General features: G+C 39.1%; 1 long non-coding RNA gene across 3 annotated transcripts in view; it reads left to right on the top strand.

Annotated features, from left to right (window-relative positions):
- The window catches only part of LOC141548395 (uncharacterized), a 273611-nt gene that overhangs the window by 48530 nt on the left and 205148 nt on the right, over nt 1-19933 (top strand). For 2 of the 3 annotated variants that reach the window (XR_012483927.1, XR_012483928.1), the window contains exons 5-7: nt 3827-3960; nt 10193-10384; nt 11172-11269. This is a non-coding gene — a long non-coding RNA (uncharacterized LOC141548395). Of the gene's footprint in view, nt 1-3826; nt 3961-10192; nt 10385-11171; nt 11270-18176; nt 18220-19933 lie in introns of those variants that run through there. The other variant, XR_012483929.1, reaches the window with a different exon arrangement.

Genomic DNA, 19933 nt, shown 5'->3' with positions numbered 1-19933 from the left:
TACGTGTAGTCCCCTACCCTCATCTCTTCTTCAGAATCAAGATTGTTGATCATACTTATTGTTAGTACCTTTTATGCTACTCGCCCAAAGCGGCAATTTCACTGCCTGCCGTAAGTGAAAAATTGCAAGTTATGTTTCTGTCCAACAATATTTTAAACTTATTGAGGGCTACCTTTCTAGCCACCTGAGCACCCGACAGTGTTGTGTGTATAGTTAATATTTAGATACTTTTCGTTCAATTCAGTTGATTTCAATGGAGTTGAGCTCTGTGCCAAATTAAACTTTATGAAAGCTTGCTTAGGTTATATGATATCAGCTACTATGGAATACTTCTTTCTTATTGACATTTCATGGTATGTACTTGCCTTAATACAGTTATATCTTGATGAGCTAGAGTCCAAGTGACCAGAATCTTCAGTTAAACATAATGTGTATTTTCTCTCTTAGGATTTTAAAAGAAAGAGGCCAGTGGCAATATTAAACAAGCTGATAATAGTTAGGATTTATTTAACTTGCAGGGTATGTATTGGCATAAAAATCTATAGGTTGACTTGTGTGGTTTATAGATGGGGACAGTTTGTCAAATATAGATTTTTGTTTACAACTTGAAACAAATATTCTTTCTAATTCCAATTGAATAAAAGAAAATAAGCATCGGGCTTTCTTGTGTTGATCTGCTAGGCTCGATAGAGGTTAATTTTTCTCTCCTCAGATGGAGATAATATTGGAAGAGCTCTAATTAGAGCTGGCTGATCTGGCTTTTGTCCCCCAGCACTGAATTTAGTATATCCTGAAAACACTTGAAGTTTTTCAGCAACATGGAAACCATCCCAAGGTAGCATCTGGTTAGGAAGAAAAATTAGTTGAAGTAAGAAGATAGCAGGGTGCCTACTTCCTTTCCTTGACAGCAGCTATATCCTAGTGGAACAATTTCCTGTCTCTCCTCCTTCCAACATGGAATAGAATAAAATCATTTGCCCAAGGTCATACCAAGGTCTTGACTTCTCTTTGCCTACCCCAGACAGTTTAGTCATTAGGTATATGAGGTCATATATGTATTGTTTGCTCTTCATGGATGTGTGCTTTCCATGTACAATCAGATTTTATGCTTTATATTTTCTGTGTCTCCTGTATCCCCCACAGTATCAAACACATACTAGGTGCTTAATAAATACTAATTGATTGATATAGGATGATCACATATTATCCCCTCCCCTTTGTGGTATCATTTGCTGTGGTACTTCTCAAAAGAGTTTTCCAATGGCTTTTGTTGTTTCAGGTCAATAGTTCATAGAGGATTTGTGTAAAGGCGTGGATGAGAATTATCGGCTGAGCAGCAATGGAAGGTTTTTCCATCTGCGCTTCTTGAGAGATCATTAGTGCTGCTGTTGTTAACTGTGAGAATGAGAGCAGCCAGTTTGGACTCTGCTCCCTCATTATGACATAGAGATGGGTGATTCTGTGTTTTGGAAAGCTTCTCCAGTGCAGGGCTAACTGAGACAGGGTCTGTCTTTGCAAAAAAGTCTTCCAGCGAAGCCTTGATAACTAATTGATTGTTTTCTGAAAACCGACCTAGTTCATTATGGAAAGGCACATCACTAATAGTCTGGTCACACAGTGATGGAAATTGTTCTACTGTGGCAAATACATGAAACAAAGAACGGTTTTTACAAATACCACTGTTTTCTGTCTCTGCAGTGCTTGTGAAAGAGTGGCAGGGAAGGCCGTAGAGCATACACACAATCCCTATTTTGAGATCATAGTTCTTTGACAGTTGCCAGATGTTAGTATTTTGTTTCCTTTTTAATTTTTAAATTCTGAACTTAAAACACCCTACAGAAGAACATTTGAATCTGTATATACCAAAAGAAAAAAAACTGTATATAAAACTGAGAATCTTTATCATACCACTTGCTTACCATAAAAACATATAAACAGAGCCAAGTAGGAACTTTGAAATGCAGACATGCAGAGTCAAGAAAAACAGGTAAATTTCCTAAAACAAATGGGAGGGTTTGTATGATGCTGTGCTAATACTCTAATAATAATAATACTCTCTAGAGCCTCTTTGTTTTCAAAAAGTCTTGGAGAGAGCTAAATGACAAAAAATAAATCTGAACGTCCATTGGTTCTGTTATTAAGGTTTTAAGAGGAGAAAGAAAAGGGAGGGTAGATGGAAGATAACAGTTTAGAAAGGAAGAAGGAAGTGAAGTGATTTCTGGTAATTGGATTATCTGAGAATAGTATACATATACAGAGAAAGGAGGAGAGGTCTTTATCCAAACTTAATTTTATGTGAAATGGACAAAAGAGAGTTGAACACATACAGTTTGGTATAAAAATACATCAAACACAACCTGGAGATAAGCAGAAATTGATCATGAGGGAGGGTAGGTATTAAGAGGGAGGGTACCACCAAGGGAGAATAGCTTACTAGTAAAACAAACTTCCTGATCCTGAATTAAAAGTGGGAATAAAGGCGATAACTAGGATCTCTGAATATGTCCATCAGTTGGAAAATGATTGAAAAAAGTGTTGTATATGAAATAATATTGTACCCTGAGGAATGATGAGATGATTTGAATTAATGAAGCTTGAATTGATGAAGAGTGAAGTGAACAGTGGAAGGACAATTTATGTAAGAACATTGAAAGACTTTAAGAATTCTGCCAGTACAATGACTAACCATATCTCTGAAGGACATGCTTTTTGGAAGCATGAAAACATGATCTACATTTTTAGACATGGTCATTGTGGTGGTGGTAGTGGTGTAGTTTTTCCTTGATTATCCTTAATTTTTTTTTTCTTCCTTTAACTGGGAAAGGAGTTGAGGAAAGAATATTAGTGATGGTCTCCCCTTGCCCTCACTTCAGCGAGGGCCATTGGGGATACAAAAATATACAGAAGAGACTAGAAACAAGTTTAGAAGGAAATGTGGGTGAGCAGAGTTTTGAAAGTAATATGTGGAATTTATTATATACTTTTTAAAGAGATCAAGCAGTATAAGATGTTGATTTATAGTTTTATGTACAATTTGAGCTCTTCTTTGTATATGAAAATGGTCTTTTTTTTGGTACTTAGATTCAGAATAAAATAATAAAAATTTAAAGAGAGAGAAAGTTAGTCTTCCCACGGATTTTCAGGGATGAAAAAGGAAAGAGAGCTAAAAGCAGTAGAAAAGTGGAAAAGATTGGCAAAAGACACTTTTTGTCAATTATTTTTTCAGTCAAGAAGAGTACATCTACCATGCTTAGATCACAGCACCCCAGGCCTGAATGTGCTTTTTAGGTAGAAGGGGCACTAGAGAACAGAAATGGGAAAAACAGATGGATTAGACGTTTGTATGTAAAGGAGTCCCTTGCTAGAAGCAGCACAGTTGTGAGGACATTGTTGGACTATTTGGTATTTGAAGGAAGGGAAGATAGCAGGTAATGGAAAAAAGTCTCAGATTTTGTTAATACTGAGGGGACATCAGTTAATGCTGATTAATTTGCCTATTATCATTTACCCAAATTTCTTATTGTCTACGCTAAGCAAGAATATCCTTGATATAGGGTAGGAAAGAAGCTAGAGTTCCTGATAGACCATATTATTGCCATCTCACCATGTCCTAGAAGATGTAGAAAACTTAAAATCCCATCATATTTCCAGCTAATTGTGATACAGCATTTGATTTGGTAGAATAAAATACTTTTTTATCAGCCTTTTTTTTTTAATTTTAAAAATTTTTTATCAGCTTTTTTAAATAGGAAGTTGTCTCTCATCCATTTGTCAAAGATGTTCTGAATTCCTTAAAAGATCTAACGACAGAAATTATTCATTTCAGTGACCCAGCCAATAAGAAACATCTGATGAAGCATAAGACAAGGAGATGTATGTCTGCTTGGCAAAATTATTTTCCACTGTGGTGGAGGAGATCCAGTACAGAATTCAGGGGAAGAAGCGAGTCCTCATATGTGGGTGAGTTCTCCAGTTGTTTCTCTTTGTAGTTTGTATTATGTGAATTGCATCAAGCCTCAACATATTTTAGCGCTTCCTCCTTGATGATACTTCAGGCCTGGACATCTCCACAGGAAAGATCAAGTGGAATAAGGAATGTTATCAAGCAATTTTGGATAGGATAAGATAATTTTTTTTTTCCCAGTCTTAGACATTTATTAGTTAGGTGACTATTTGCTTCCATTTCTTCAACTATAAAGTGGGGGTAATAATAGCACATACTCCCCAGGGTTGTTGTTGGTGGTGTGGTTTTTTTTTTTAATTAATTTTATAATTATACATTTTTTGACAGTATATATGCATGAGTAATTTTTTTTATAACATTATCCCTTGTATTCATTTTTCCATATTTTCCCCTCCCTCCCTCTACTCCTTCCCCTACATGACAGGCAATCCCATACATTTACATGTGTTACAGTATAACCTAGATATGATATATATGTGTGTAAATAGGATAAGATAATGAGGTTGGTGGTCTCCCATATTCATTTTGGTGAAGATATAGGCAAGAATCCCATAGAATGGGCAGGCATGGGTAGTACATGATCTGCTTTGTTTGCAGGAGCATCCATACTAAGACAGCGCTGATCCATTGGAGTATCTGAGTAACAGCAACAGTAATATTAGCTGACATATATTTGTACAGCAATTTTTAGTTTGCAAAGTGTTTGAGAGATATTATTTAATGTGGATCTCACATCTTCCCAGCGGGGTAGATATAGCAGCAGGCATCAATGCCCATGTCAGTATCTCCATTTTCTAGAGGACATTACCTCACTGACGCAATCAAATGCTTCTTAAGTGCATACTTTGTGACAGACATAAGTTGTTGAAGAGTTATAAAGAAAAGAACATGTCCTTACCCTCAGGGAATTTACATTCTATTGTGTGGGGAAGCAACATGTGCACAGATGAGTAAATAAAACTATGTCCCAAATGATTTCTGAGCAGGTGGTCATGAGACCATTATGGACTGAATCAGTAAAGGCCTCCTCTGGGAGCTGCAGCATTCAGAAGGGAGAGGTAAGGGAGTTAGGATATGATCTACAAGGACTTGGAATGCCCATTGAACTCCTGTATTCTCTCAAAGAAGACAGTGGCTGTGTTGCCACTGGGGTGGGAATGAAATGAGTACATGTATGGATTTAGGCACTTCCCATCCCTACAGGTCCGCAGCAAATGCAGGTCTTTCTCTGGCTAGTTGGGATTCTCCTTCCCAGACTTAAATATAGCCTTCTTCCCCCCTCTCCTCTTCTTTTTCTCCCTCCCTTCTTTCTTTTGTCTTTGTATCTCTGCCTCTTTCTCTCTCTCCGTCTCTCTCTCTCTCTCTCTCTCTCTCTCTCTCTCTCTCTCTCTCTCTCTCTCTCTCTCTCTCTCTCTCTCTCTCTCTCTCTCTCTCTCACAGACACACACACACACGGAGGGGAGAAATGCTTCTGTGCATATTGAGATAGAGGGTACAAGGCAGTCACCCTGAATAAGGAACCAGCCATCATCGTGTGCCTGCAGCAAACAGTTATAAACAGGAGCCTAACCTACACGAATTTAACCCATGTTGTTTAAATAAAAGAATAAAGAAAGGCTTATGTTGAACAGAAATGATTCCTGGTTCAGACTTTGACATTTGCCCTTAGATGTGATTTGAAGAGAAAATGTCTATTGTTTTCAGTGGCTTGAAGGAAGAAATTATCCTTACATGAAATTTTAGGTATATAAATGAATATGGAAATAATAACAGAACAGGAAAATAACCACACATTAATATAAACATAACTTTAGTGAAGGCCTAATATTTTCTAAGTATTATCCAGCAGGACTTTGTACTAGATGGTCTCCAGAGTTATTTTACAATCAAATTCCTTGGAAGATGTTAATATCTCAGTCTCCTCGGCTCACTTGGTGGCAGGCAGCATCTCTCATTTTGGTATTCATTGTACACATGCAGTTCGGAGACACATTAATCTTTCTTTTGTTAAGTCTCTGCTAGCACATTTCCTGACTCCAAAACTCAATTTGCTTAAATTCCAATCAAGAACCTCATTGTAGGAAAATGATATTTTCTCAATTAAAGAATAAACACCACTGACTAAGACATGCTTAATGTTTGTTTGGTGGGTTTTTGTTTTGTTTTTAGAAAAAAAAAGAAATGTGTAATTTGGCTTTATTCTAGTTTATTTCCCCCCAAAAAACAATTGGAATATAAAAGAAGATTTGAATCATCACAGGAGAGTTTAATTCCTTCCCCCTCATCAATCTGATGAGCTTACAGAGAGAAGAGCCTTGGTGGGAAACTTTCAATTAAACACATCTCTTTTTTTTGTGAAATGTGGACATAACCATTGATACCTTGTTGAGAAGCCAAAAGATATGATAAGCTTAAGTTTCAATGATTTGTACTGCCCGTAAAAGACAGTCTCTTGCCTTGAGAAATAATTTTTTTTCTTTTTACCCCTGAAAAATAAGCTCTTTTACTTACCATATCTGGCTAAAGGAAGTCCCTTTAGTTACTGACAGACCTAAATCACTTTTGGACATTTGGCATAGTTGGGGTTTCAGTATTAAAAATCCCTATTATTATGACAGTGGCAAAGCTTTAATATCAGTCATCAAGGGAGCCCTAATGAAATACAGGGGGTGGAGGTGGTTTTGGGCCACGGGAAAACCTATTTGAATGTATTAGTTAATGAAGTTGTTGTCTTCCACTGACCTCTAGGTCTTGAATCTCTTTGATCTTGCTCTCAGACTCTAGACCTCTTGCAAGTGTTTCTGCTAGTCATCTCTTGGTAAGAACTATAACAACAGGGCCAATTCATGTTATTGGATCCCAAAATCTGTGAACTGGATGGGACTTTAAAGACCATATATTTCAACCTGAATCTAAGCAAGAAACTATTGCAGCCCAAGGGGTTCTGCAATCCTTGCTTTGAACACTTGCAGGACTTTGGGAGCAGCTTGAGATGTTCAGACAGTTTTATTTGTATCCATCCCGAATCTGTGTGTCTGTATCTTCTGAGCATGGATCTTAGTTCTTTTTCCCTTTCAAGCCAAGCAGATCGAGCCTCTTCGCCGTGTCCCATGTGTCCTTACCATAATAGTAGCCAGTCTTTTGATTCTCCTGCATAGTCAGGAAATGGATGTCTGTCAATGGACAGTCATAGGGGTTCTAGTTCTGACCCTTACGGTCTATCCCATGTGCACGTCCATATTATGAGGTAGAATGGGGGGAGAGACTGTTATCTATCTTGCCAGGTATGTTTAGGGATATTTGCCTTTCTAAAGCATGGCTCTTCACAGAAGTCGCCAGGTCCTTTTGTTCACTGTTGATTATTGCTTATTAGTATTCAAACCATTCAGTTGTTTGTTACCTCTTTCAATCCAATCCAGTCCAACAGGCATTTATTTAGTGCCTCCTCTATTAATGACATTTTGGTTAAGAGCTGGGATAGAAAGATATAAATTTTGAGTAGTCCTTGCCCTCTCTTTATTGTTTTCCTTTGATAGAGTTTGTTGTTTTTCCTTAAAAAAATGTGTGGGGGTGTGTTTGTGTGGGGGTGTGTTTTGTATTTCAAAATGAAATCAATAAGGCTTAGTTGCAACTTTTTGGAATGTTGTTAGACATAAAGCTTTTGACCCTTTTAGGCTCAGAACTCAAAGCAGGGAGCACGCTAATTAGGACAGAGAACAGTTCTGGGGCCTTACTAGTAACACATGAGGCATGATTATAAAGTATGGAGATTGATTTACCTTTGTGGCTTTTCAAATTAGTTCTTTCAGTCATATCCAGTATGTGGGTGGGAATAGGTAATCCAGAACTGGGGAATGTCAATATTATCTAGCTGCTCTCTGACGTTAATAAGTCTGACTGTCTAAGGACCAAAAACTTCACTATAATTTCAGTGGAAACAACCTGTTCCTAATACTTAGTGACCCCAAACACCACTACCATCACCAGAAAGACATCCCATGAGAAAAATTAAATTTAACCATCACACAGAGAGAACCCTCCTTCTAATTCTAACTTTAGTCAATTAATCTCTGGGTCCTCTGTGCTTCAGTCATTACCTACACCCTCTATTGTCACCATCGTTGTCCAACCCATTTTTCCAATTCACATGAAAATTAGTGTTTTGAGTGAGTTGCGATTCTGGAGAAATAAATATCAATTCTATGTGATATAGAACAATTTCCTATTATTGGAATAGTATTCTCTGGAGATGTCAGAGAAAAAAGGGAAACGGCTCCAAGCAGACCCAGGGTTGCTGGCAAAGTCCCAGTGTTACTTGGCAGTATCTATACTTGATGTTCATAAATATGGGAGTTTAAACTCCAGCTTAGATTAGAACCATTTTTTTCCCCTCCTATGATCACATCTCAATCCTTAGGCACTGACCTCATGGCTCAGTGTTAATTGACAGACGTTTTTTCCCCTCAGGTGATAGCCTTTCTTATGCTTAGCAAACCCATATGGTTCTCTATCATATCTTTGCTATAGTCTCTGTAATATGGTTAAATTAACTTTGTAGTGTTTCCTGTCTTTCTAAATATCATGTTATTGTGATATCTAAGGCCCGTTCCATCTCTCCCCTTCTGTGATTCATCCATGTTTCTTCTTTTTAAGAAATAAGATTTCTGCTTTAAAGCAAATATGCACCAATTATTTTGAGTTGGTGTAGATAAGCCTATGGCTACCCCAACATATACCCTTCTTATGTATTGTTTGAGTAAAAACCTGGTTAATTTTTGGAATTTCTTATGGTTCTAGGAAACTATAAAATTTGAAATAGCTAAACTCTATTATCTTATGACTGAGAAAAGTACACAATTAGAAGTTGACAACAAGCAAACACAATGTTTATTGAGGAGAGGGGTACCCAGCACAATCTCACATCAGATAAAAGAATATTTTTGATGGATATGAAATATGTGCAGGCACAAACTAGAACTTTTTTCTATAGCATACTTTTTTTAAGAAAAATATTTGGAATTTTATTTTATTTATTTATTTATTTTTATCTAAGACATTTCAGAATAATGGTACATTGATGTGAATTCAGCACATAAAAAGGGGAATCTGTTACCAATCAACATGGGAGGAGAGATAAACCAAAGTTTGGCCAGTGGTTTTTTAAAAATGATCATTCCTATTTTTTTTTATTCTATGTGCCTGTTTTAAATCCATAAAATTAGCATGAGTGTAACTGCATTACTAATTTCAATTATGAAAATATTTAGTGTTATCAAGTGTTAATTAATAAACAGTATACTCTTTTAGAAAAACAGAGGATCAGATTCTCCTACTCGATGGGGTATTTTGGCCTATAGAAACATAAGGAATCTTTCTTTACAAGTCTTCTTTCCAGGATAGCGGGACCAAGGGGGTATTTAGATTAGGAATGGCAACCTAGATCTCTATGGTGGCAAGCAAGCACCCCAACATGTGAATCCAGTGAAATAGATATTTGGTTGAAACTTCCCCTTTCTGTCCAGACTTTGTGAGCACAGAGGTTGTTGGATATCAGAAGAGACAAACTTTCTAAAGCTTCATTGATTTGACTCTGTGTCTTTCTTGGAAAGGGGCATCTCTTACAGAATAGCGATCAGAGTTATTGTGACCCTGGTGATTCTGGGCAAATTTCTTAATCTCTTTAAATGTTTTCTTTTTTATAAAACAAGGGGGTCAGTAAAAGATGGTGTCTATGGTCCCTTCCAGCTTTAATTCTATGATCCTATTGGGCCTCTACAACTTTCCTGTTTTGCCGGGATTTCCTCCATGTTGGACAGAATTAAATAAGGCAAACAAACCAATGGTTAAGGATGAAGAATATTGTAGACTCAGAAATTCTTGGCTCTTGCAGGCATAGTCTAAATTTTGTGAGAAAGAGATACAGAGGAGGACTGATGAAATGGTGACTAAGGGACCCACCATTTATTTTCTTAACCTCAATAGGAAAATATATCTATAAATTATCAACCCATTTGAGCCACATATAGAAAAGCTATACCAAAGTATTCCAATTAGTCTCCATCTATCTAGTAAGCATTAATATTTTCCGACACAAGAAATTCAAAGACAAACAGTGAAGAATCTTGGATTTAATAAAGCTGGGCTAATATCCTTCCCCTTCCTTTGCAACTCCATTTTTCCTTCTAACCTCAGAACTTATACTCTCCTCTTTCCTTCTCTTGCTTTTAGCAATCTCATCTTCCCACTAAAGGTCGGAACCATTGCTGAAGGCCTCAAAGAGAAGCACTTGAAGGTGATTTCCTCATTTCCTTGCTATCAGTTCTGGCTGAGCCTTGCGGGAGATTCTCACATCTTACGGGGATGAGTGGGCAGTGTGCTCCCCAGCACAGTGCTGAAAAGTTCGTAGCAGCAGGATAAAAGGTAAAGACTGAAAGGAACTGAACTCTCAAAGGCTATCTTGCCGGTGGCACTGTGCTCTTGCAAAGGAGGTGTGGTGTGTGGGCATCAGCAGCCCTTAGCCTTTCTAATTCTTTCACACTGAGCAAAACCAAAGGAAGGGCAGCATAAATGCTCCATCAAGTGTTTCAGTCATATCTAACATCACAGACAACCTTGACCCAAATGCCTTTGGCAGTTTCTTAAAAGTACAAAATGTTAAACTAAACTTTGCTCTAAGAAAGTACTAGAGTAAAATGTATACACGCAGACAGCTCATACAGGCTATTCTGTTCTTTTCTACCTGAAACCTTACCTCTACTTCATTGGGAAATGCCATTGTCCAGATGTCCATGAGAATCTGGTTGATATTTAAGTAACTCTTATGAAGAGTTGTCTGTGCAGCATTAAACCAGGCCCTTTATCAACCTCCCGAAATCTCAATGCGACATAAATGACAAGAGGCCAGAACCATTCCTAGAGTTGTTAACATGAAAACCTAGGATGAAGGACAAATCGCTGAGTAGTTCTGTTAAAGCTCAGATGTCCATAGTGGGTGAGCATCCGTTACTCTTGGAAGGGGCAATCCCTGGAATTTAGCCAGATGAGCTTGGGACTGGTATTGCTATATCACTCCCAGGCATTCAGTCCATGATCAATCATGTGCACTCCAGCTAAGGCCAGATGAAGTATATTTAGTCTCTTTCTTAGAAGACAACACCTATAGAACTGCATTTCTTTCTTTCTCTTTCACTTTCTTATCTCTTTGCAGGATACATTTGAAGACCCACTTGTCATTAGGAATTTGTTCATCAATCTATTGCTGGGATTCTTTACCTTTTTTATGTCTTGGAAGCCTTTGGCATTAAGGTATGTGGGTAGACTTTTTCTCAGAATCATGTATTTAAATATATAGTCAGATATATGACATTATAAAGGAAACCAATTATGCTGAAATGTGGTTATCAGAATATTTTATTTTTAATTTTTTTTTCATTTTCAAAACACACAGTTTTCAGCATTCACCCTTGCTAAAAGCTTGTCTTCCAAATTTTCTTCTCTCCCTTCCCCCTACTCCATCCCTTCGATAGCAAGTAATCCAATATATCTTAAACATGTGCAATTCTTCTATATGTATTTCCACAATTATCATGCTGAAGAAGGAAAATCAGATCAAAAGGGGGAAAGATGATCCATATATGTACCTTGTTATTCAGTCATGTATGATTTTTCTTGACCCTGTGGAATATCCTGTCGTTAGGATTTTCTTGGCTCTATCTAGCTGCCTCTATATCTATATATCTATATATCTATATCTATATAGATATAGATATAGATATATAGATATAGATATAGATAAAGATATCTATATATAGATATAGATATCTTTATCTATATCTATATATATATGTGTATATTTTGTTATGTAAGTTATTTCCCCTTTAATACCTTGCCATCATCCCAAGCCCACTGCATGCACCTTCCTTGTTAAAGACTAACACACCCCACACCCACTCAGACTCTGATCCAGACAAAGACCCACACATGCTCACCTACACATGGCTAGCCTTATCACCCACACTCCTTGTGCACGGGCAGCCATGCCCCCTGTGCCATCTGTGCTGCGTCACATGTGCATCTCTATCCACACAGCTGCCATAGTCCTCATTTTGGATTGCCTTCAGCACTCTCTCCATCTCTGTTCCTCACCTAGTCTGTCTTCTGTGAGAACTTTGTACTTTATCTTCTTTCCTCAATTTGTCCACTTCGTCATTCCCCCTTCTGTACAGCTCCTGTTTCATGTGTCTTCAGTATTTTATCCTTTTGCTTCCCAACACCTTTAGATTCAAATACAAATGCTTTGGTTTGATTTCTGAAGAGTTTTGTTCTTCCTTTCAAAAGATACTTCATTAATTTTTCAGTATCAAAATACTTGTAGTGTTGGTTTCTTTTTCTCCAGATTGGCTCCCAAGTAAACCACACCAAAGATGATATTTCAAACCATTAAGTTACCCAGTACAAACCTAACACAGACCTCTCAGAAACCTCACCAAAAAACTAAAAAGGAATTAAAAAAGATTCGTTTCCTGCCAGCCCAGAGACTGCACATAAAGAATTCTGCTGGTGCTCCCTCCCCTAGAGAAACAAAGCTCTAAACATAATACATATAAATTAAAAGTAAGTTTGGCACACAAGCTGTTGAAGATTTCTCCAGCACTAAGGATTACAAAGCACAGTGAGATGGTACTTTTTGAGCTGGCAACTTCGTACCCTGGGTACAAAGGAGGGGTAATGAGATGAATTTTGCTTGGCTGATCAGTGGCAAAAAATTTTTTTCCAAAGAAGGCAGAGTGGAATTAGGAGTAGATACTCCAACTTCTGAGTCACATACATTCTGTGATTGGAAAATGAGAATGAAGACAGTTTGGTCTCAGAGAGGTCTTGCCTGGGTAATTCATTTGGTTGCTAATGATCCAAATGTAAAAAAGAAACAAAAAACTCAACCCAAATGTTTTAAAGGTGAAAACCTGAATCATACCGTTTTTGGTTTTGGTTTTGGTTTTGGTTTTCTTTTGGCAAACTCCTCCTGTAGTGACTCTTCTGGTTTGGCTGACACTTCATCTGGGACATCTGAGGTTTTCCGTGGTGAAATCACTTCTTGACTATGGTTAGCACTTGATAATGCAGGCTAATCTCTCTTTCACTCTTCTATGAGGAAGAGCCTCTATTTAAGTAAAAACTTTCCTATCCAGAAGGAATAAAAGAGTTTAAATCTGTTCCTCATATTGGTCTTCTTTTTGAGAATCTTCTCTTCAGCAGCATTCAGATACTTGATATTCTGGTCTAACAGACTTATCTACTCACACATTTCCCAGCAACTGAACGGAGCCAACTCAAAGTACCCCTTAGTGTTCACCAGTTTGGAGGCCTTTTCCTCATACTTTCTATCTGCTTCTTTTGCAGTTGTGCTTGGCCTTTTTCATCTGGATCTCGTGCAGTTCCATATTCATTTCATTCTTCAGGGCTTAATTTTCTTTCATTCCTTCATACCTCTTGCTCTGGTCAGCTTCTGCTGTAGCCAGGTGCTTCTGAATATGGTACAGTTCCTCCTCAGTCACCTGAGTCTGATGGTTCATAGAAGCCACCTAAGCTTCCCCATCTTTTTGCTGGTTGGTCCTTGTGCTTCCCCTGCTGGAGATGCTTGACCCTCTCCTGTAGAGCCTGAATCTTGCCCTTTATCAACTCAGTGATGGTAATACTGGCCTTGGTGCCCAGTCCATTCTAGCTCCCATCGTGATTGCTGCCTCCTCTGCTCCATGCTGCTGTTGCTTCTCTCTGTAGGTCTTTCAAGCCCTTCACAGTCTGGTCTCCGCCTTCTTTTACACATCATTCCTCTTCATGTGTGTGCTTGTCTAGTCTAAGTGGCTTTTCCCTTCTGCCACAGCACTCTACCCCCAGCTTGGTGGCCTTTGCAACTGGCTGTCCCTCCATACCTGGAGTGCCCTCCTTCCTCACTTCTCACTTCAGATTCCCAGTTAAGTTCAAGAGTAGACCCAAGTACTCCTCTCTGCTCCTCTGAGCCTTTGCTGAGTATGTCCCTCACAGCTGCTCTTTTACATGTGGCAAGATTAGCCCCCCCACCCTTGCCCCCCTCAGTTGTAACCTCTACAACTACAGCTACTGTTTGTTTCCCTTCAGCTTTTGTATGCCCAGTTTCCAGCATGGGTCCCAGCTCATAGGGATTACTGAATAAGTGATTGTTGATTGATGGAAAGGAGCAGGTGATATTTGCATCTCACTTTTTTGGGCCTGAGATGAGCATGAAACATTTATGAGAGTTTGTTGAATTCTATTTTCTGATAGCCAGTGTAAGCTGATTGGTGACATTTATGGAGAGATGGGAATGAAAGAGCTCTGTAGCTCCTCTCCTTTGAAGGTCCCCTTCTCACGAAAACTCCAAACAGCAAAGTAAAATTCTTCAGAAATTTTCTTGCACCTATTGAGTTTGTGCTCCCTCCAACTCCCATGCCTGATTCAGGGAGACTGCCATCTGGTTCAGTTTAGTGTTTTTGTTTTTAAAAACAGCTTTCATAATTGATGGATGTGTTGTATGTGAATTAAAATGCCATATTAATGTCTTGAACGCTTCAGAAGGGCTGTCATGTGGAAGAGGAATCAGATGTTCTGCTTGGCCCCTGAGGGCCAATGAGAAACCCTAGGGAGACAAAATGCGGCTGGATGGCAGCAAAGACTTCCCAATACTTTCAAGGTTCCCCCTCCTCATTAGTGTGCCTAGGGTGTCTCTGGCTCCTTTTAAGCCTCCACTAATGTATCCTATCCTTTGGGAGGGCTGTCCTCTCGCCCTAGCTTGTTACTATCCTCCTAGCTTGTTACTATCCTCCCTCCCCCAATTACTTGGAATTTACTGGATGGATCAGCTGCAAGAGTAAATGAATGGATGGATAGATAGGTAGAAGGTAGATGGATGGGTGGGTGAATGGATGGACAGACTGGCAGGCAAACATACTTTATTTGTGTCTGTTTTCTTCCAGGAGAATGTGAGAATATGATCTCTTTAAGAGCAAGGGATGGTTTTGTTTCTGTCTTTGTGCCCTCAATTGCTGGAACCGTGCTTGCCATGTAGCAAATATTTGTGGAGTTGATTTAACAATTGGTGCTGTCCACCTGTGTAGTGTACTGCCTTGGGAAATCCCCCTGACCCAATGTTTTCAAAGAAAGATTGGATCTGGCTCTTGATAATATAGACAATCTTTCCCTCTGATATTCTGTCATATTTACATGAGTGCCCCATGAAGCTCATGTTTAGATTCCAAGTCACAAAATATGGACTTGATAGGGAGGAAATAATCATCCCTGGGAAGATGTCCAAATCATGCCCGTTGAACTTAAAATTCTGGCCAGTGGAGAAGACTCATATAAGCTTCTGCTTCTGTCCCACTCTGGTTCTACATCAGAGTTCTTGCCGATGGAGAGAGAGAGTGTACCTTAGATTCCTAAGCTTTCTAAACTTTTAAAGGGGCTACAGAGAAGCCTGTTGTGGGCTTAGCTGCTACTCTGGGAATGTGACTGGGTGGGAGAAGCCACCTTTGCTGCCACAGAAATGGTCAGCTGGAGAAGACTATGCCCCTAGATGATTCTGTAGAAGCCCTCTAAGACTAGTCTCCCTGGGACAAAGTTCTTTCACTGGCTCCTCCTAGTGGAAGCTTTAAAAATTCCCTGAACTTTCTTCAATTTGCCACCTGGATGCTAACATTGACTTCACAAACTGGCGTAGAGTCAGCAATGCAGTTTGTGAGGTGACTTCTAGCTAATTATTTCACAGCAGAGGTAGGGTAGCAGTTGGTTTTCAAAATGATCGGTGGAGATGTTGGGATTTTGTTGTTCATCTCTGTAATAAGGATCTTATTATTGCACTAAGAGACTTGTCAAAGGAATACAGCTTTTCAAACTGCCTACACCCTGAGTCTCATAACTTTGATTTGTATATCACTTTCCTTTCTCTTTCCACCGCTCTTTTAGGAGCTTAACATAACAGCCAGTATGGTGTATAATAATAATAAAGGAAGAAAGGACATTCCCTTCATGACCAAAGACTGACATACCTGTTGTGTGTTGGATACTCGGCAGTAAAATTTATGAAAGTGTCAACAGAAAATAGATTTGTAAAGAAACTTCTCCAATATTCTGATGATTCTCATTTTAAAAGCTGCCATAAAATAGTGCTGGATATGAAAAGCACATCTTGTTGGACAAATGGTAGAAATAGCACTTTGAGGCTGTAGAGTGCTGGGCCATTTATTAGTGAGGCAGTGAGGATTTGTGTAGAGCCCTCCACACTGAATTGTGCCAATGAGGTCAACTCACTCTACTCAGAAAGAGAACCGAGCAGTCGGGGGGTGTTCTTTGTAACCACAAGCAAAATGCAGAGCTCTGGAGTTATTGTCCCAAGGTTAAACACCTGTCTCCATTGACTTGGAGTACAGTGACCCAGGAGCTTCTGATGATGTGTCTGCTTAGTTGAGAATGCTGTAAATGAATCTTAGAATTGTGTGGGCCCTCGCATCCATCCCAACATGTACTACATTCCTTTTAAGACTTATGAATGCCTGGGAAGAAAACTCCCTCCTCATCACGGATCAGGGACCCTTATCCCTTACAAATACAGTCATGTGAAAAGAGAGGGACTTGGGAACCGTTCCTTTCTGACTGAGGTCAGCTTTCTCTACTATATTCTGCTGTCCCCTTTCCAGTTATTGCTCTGCGTCAATTTTGGCTCGGGGACCCTCAACTTTGGGGACCCTTGGAGACCCTTGAGGAGTCTGGACTCTTTTGACAGGCAGTCAAATAAGGACTATAGACCCCGGCTCAGAATTACATTTTTTTGTTCATAAAAGACAAATACATAAGATTTGAAAGGAAAGGAATGCTATTGAAGTACAGACAATGATAACAACAACAACTCTTAGGGATAAGTCTTAGTGACTTAGGGATAAGATAAGGCCACTTGGTCCAAAGGCATCTTTTTGAGGCAAGGAAATTGAAGAGGAGAAAAAAGGTGCCTTTGGCCATGTCCCAGACATGGGTAATAAGGAGCATTGTGGGGGGATAGAGTCCAGGTTCCTTGACTGCAAGGCTAGTCTATGTTCCAGTGCTCTGTATTACTCTAAATCATTATGACCCCGGGTGCCTAACCGATTATTTTTTTCTATTTGGAAAAATAATTTTTTAAAAAACCTTGCAATTTGGAAAAGTTTGCCCACTTCACTGCTATTTAGAACAGGATGAGCCATAGGCTACATGCTCAGAGGCTGTTTGCTAAAAGCTCTCCAAGTTGAAGACTGGATTGGGGCAGAGGATTTTAGGGTGCTAACAGGAAAAATCTTCTCCCCTTGCCCTGTAGCCAGGGTCTGTTCTTGCAGGGGGATGCTGTGAGGGTTATTAAATGGTCACCTAGACAAATAATTCTCCCCTGCTGCCTTTGCCCTTCCATAGATGATTCTGTTAAAGTATTACTGGCCAATTCCTCTAAGTTCAGTTCTACAGGTGTTTATTTGTAGGGAGAGGCATGGATATCATACCTGGTCTACATGCTCAGTAGGTCACACAAGACAACACATTTCACAAGGCGACCCTTGACCTTGAGGACCTGACCTCTGTTTGTACAAGACAGATTGATGCTAAGGACATAATTTGGAATCAAAGGTCCTGGAATCAAGCCTCTGTTATTTTGAGTAGATTAATATTTGCCTCAGTTTGATGAAGACAAACATTTATTAAGTTCTGATAGGTCAAGAGCTGTGGTAATTGCCAAATATAGAAAATAAAAACCAAACCTTACTCCCCTCAAGGAGCTTGTATTCTGATGGGGGATATGACACATAGAGACCAGTAGTGTCCAAGGGAAGGAATTGTGGTCTGAAGAGTCACAAAAATGATCAGAAAAGCTATACCTAGGACAGTCAGTTACCATATCCTCACAAGAAGCCATGTTAGTGGTGATTTGTTTCCTGTTTTCTAGTGTGAGAGATGGAAAGGGGGAAAGTAGATCAGTGTGCAGGAAAGATGGCAAAGAGATGTGTACATGGGATGAGAGATGGGGGGGGGGGTTTGAATTAAATGGCCTTCCAACTCTAAATTTAAAACTTTGGTCCTAAAAATTGTAATTTGGTTGAAGGACAGTGGGAATAGTGGTAAGGAAGAGATTGCTAAAATGCGAATGTTATCTGTTATTATTCATTTATAACTTAACTTCTAGTTTAATAGTTCCAGTCATGTAGCGGGGCAGTAGAAGAAGGGACCAAAGGAAGGATATGCTAAGATGTGAGCAGCACAAGTGTCTGCAGTACCAAAATGCTGCCTGAGTATTCCAGCGAGGCCCAAGGAGAAAGGTACCCCAGTTGTCTGTATTCATGGAGGGGGGAGGACTGCCACCATAGGAGCAGGAAGAGTCTTGGTTGACTTCTGAAGGGAGAACATGGCCAAGGCTAGGCTTCTAGTGAGTAAAGAAGGGAAGAGAGGACTCACTGCTCTATTCATTAAAAAAAAAAAAAAAAAAAAAATGTTTTGGGAGCTCTTCCGAATGGGACTCCAACTCCTGCTGTCAGGATCACAACAGCTGGCAGAGGTTTTCCTCATTTCCCTGTCCTGTTTGCCACTGCCTCATGGACATGTGTGGAATCAGTCCACTTCTATAATTCAAGCAACATTTGCACACCTTTATTGTCTCAGGCTTTCCTTCCATCCATCCATCCTATTGGAAAACAAGTTATACCTAGCCTCTTTTATCTACATAATTTCTGAACAAAGAGCAGTCTGTAGATAATGTCCATTTTTCTTCCAAATGGAATTATTCCCTTTCATTGTTACACATACAAACAAAAGAAACATAAAAATGCATCCATGTTCAATTTTTGCCCCTTCAAAGAATTCTGGGAACTGTTCCAGAAAAGAACAAAAGGAGGCCTCGATTAAAGGGACTGGGAAAGATAGTACTAGCTCTGTAAGCCCCTTTTCTTCTTTGGAAATCTTATCTTCTATCCACTGAGAATGAATAAATAAATGAATAAAAAAATCATCTAATTGATAATTTCTTGGTATCATACATTGTGCCAAGTGCTAAGGCTACAAATTCAAAAGGGAAGATGAGGAATTCATAGTCTCCTAAGGAGAGATGCCACATTTTGAGTGGGAATGGCCAAGAAAGTAATGTTTCAGGGTTGATTCACCCTGAAGGTGTGACAATAGACATTATGCCCTTGGAAATGAGGCAGCTGTGGCTTTGAGGACAGATCGCCAAGCTCTTTCCTAACTCTGAAATTCTGTGATGCTGAAGTGAGTTATTTTATGAACTGTTTTATTCCATCAAAATCATTGATTTGATTGTGCCTGGAGAGATCACCAAACCAACCTTTGTTTTGCTCTATTCCCTTTTGGTTGCCTCCTTAGTGCATAATGAAATATGATTATTTGTACCTCATTGGTGACCTGGGTGTCTTAGAAGTCATCCCAAACAAATAAGATTTAAGTTCATTATTAAATGTTTATTAGGATGTTTCCAACACTACATATGACATAATATTAACTAACTTTTAAAAGACCTTTTTTGAGAGGGTATAAAATGTTAGAAAGGATATTAAATAGAGAATAGCAATTCCAAGTTGTATGTCATTTATAATGGCAGGGGAGGGGAGAGAGGCAGAAGAGGTGAAAATAGGGAAAGGGAGGAGGAAGATAGTAGTGGGAAGAACACTAACTATAAGGGGTCATGAGATGAATTCTAATTGATTCTCTGCCAGTAACCACATGGGGCCTTGGTTAAGCCTTTTCACTGTCTTTTGGCCTCCCAGTGTTCATCTATAAAAATCTAAAGCTTAAGTAATTGATATTCAACTTAATTCAAACTAGACCCCTAGCTCTAGATAGTCCAAACTATAACTGACACTAAATTGAGTCAAGGCATAGAGAAACCATAAGCGCAGCACTGGGAAGGAATCGACTCCCAACGAGCCTTGT

Source organism: Sminthopsis crassicaudata, chromosome X (assembly GCF_048593235.1).
Source record: "Sminthopsis crassicaudata isolate SCR6 chromosome X, ASM4859323v1, whole genome shotgun sequence".
Taxonomy (NCBI): Eukaryota; Metazoa; Chordata; class Mammalia; order Dasyuromorphia; family Dasyuridae; genus Sminthopsis; species Sminthopsis crassicaudata.
The sequence above is the reverse complement of the archived record's forward strand: the minus strand, read 5'-3'. Positions and strand labels throughout refer to the sequence as shown.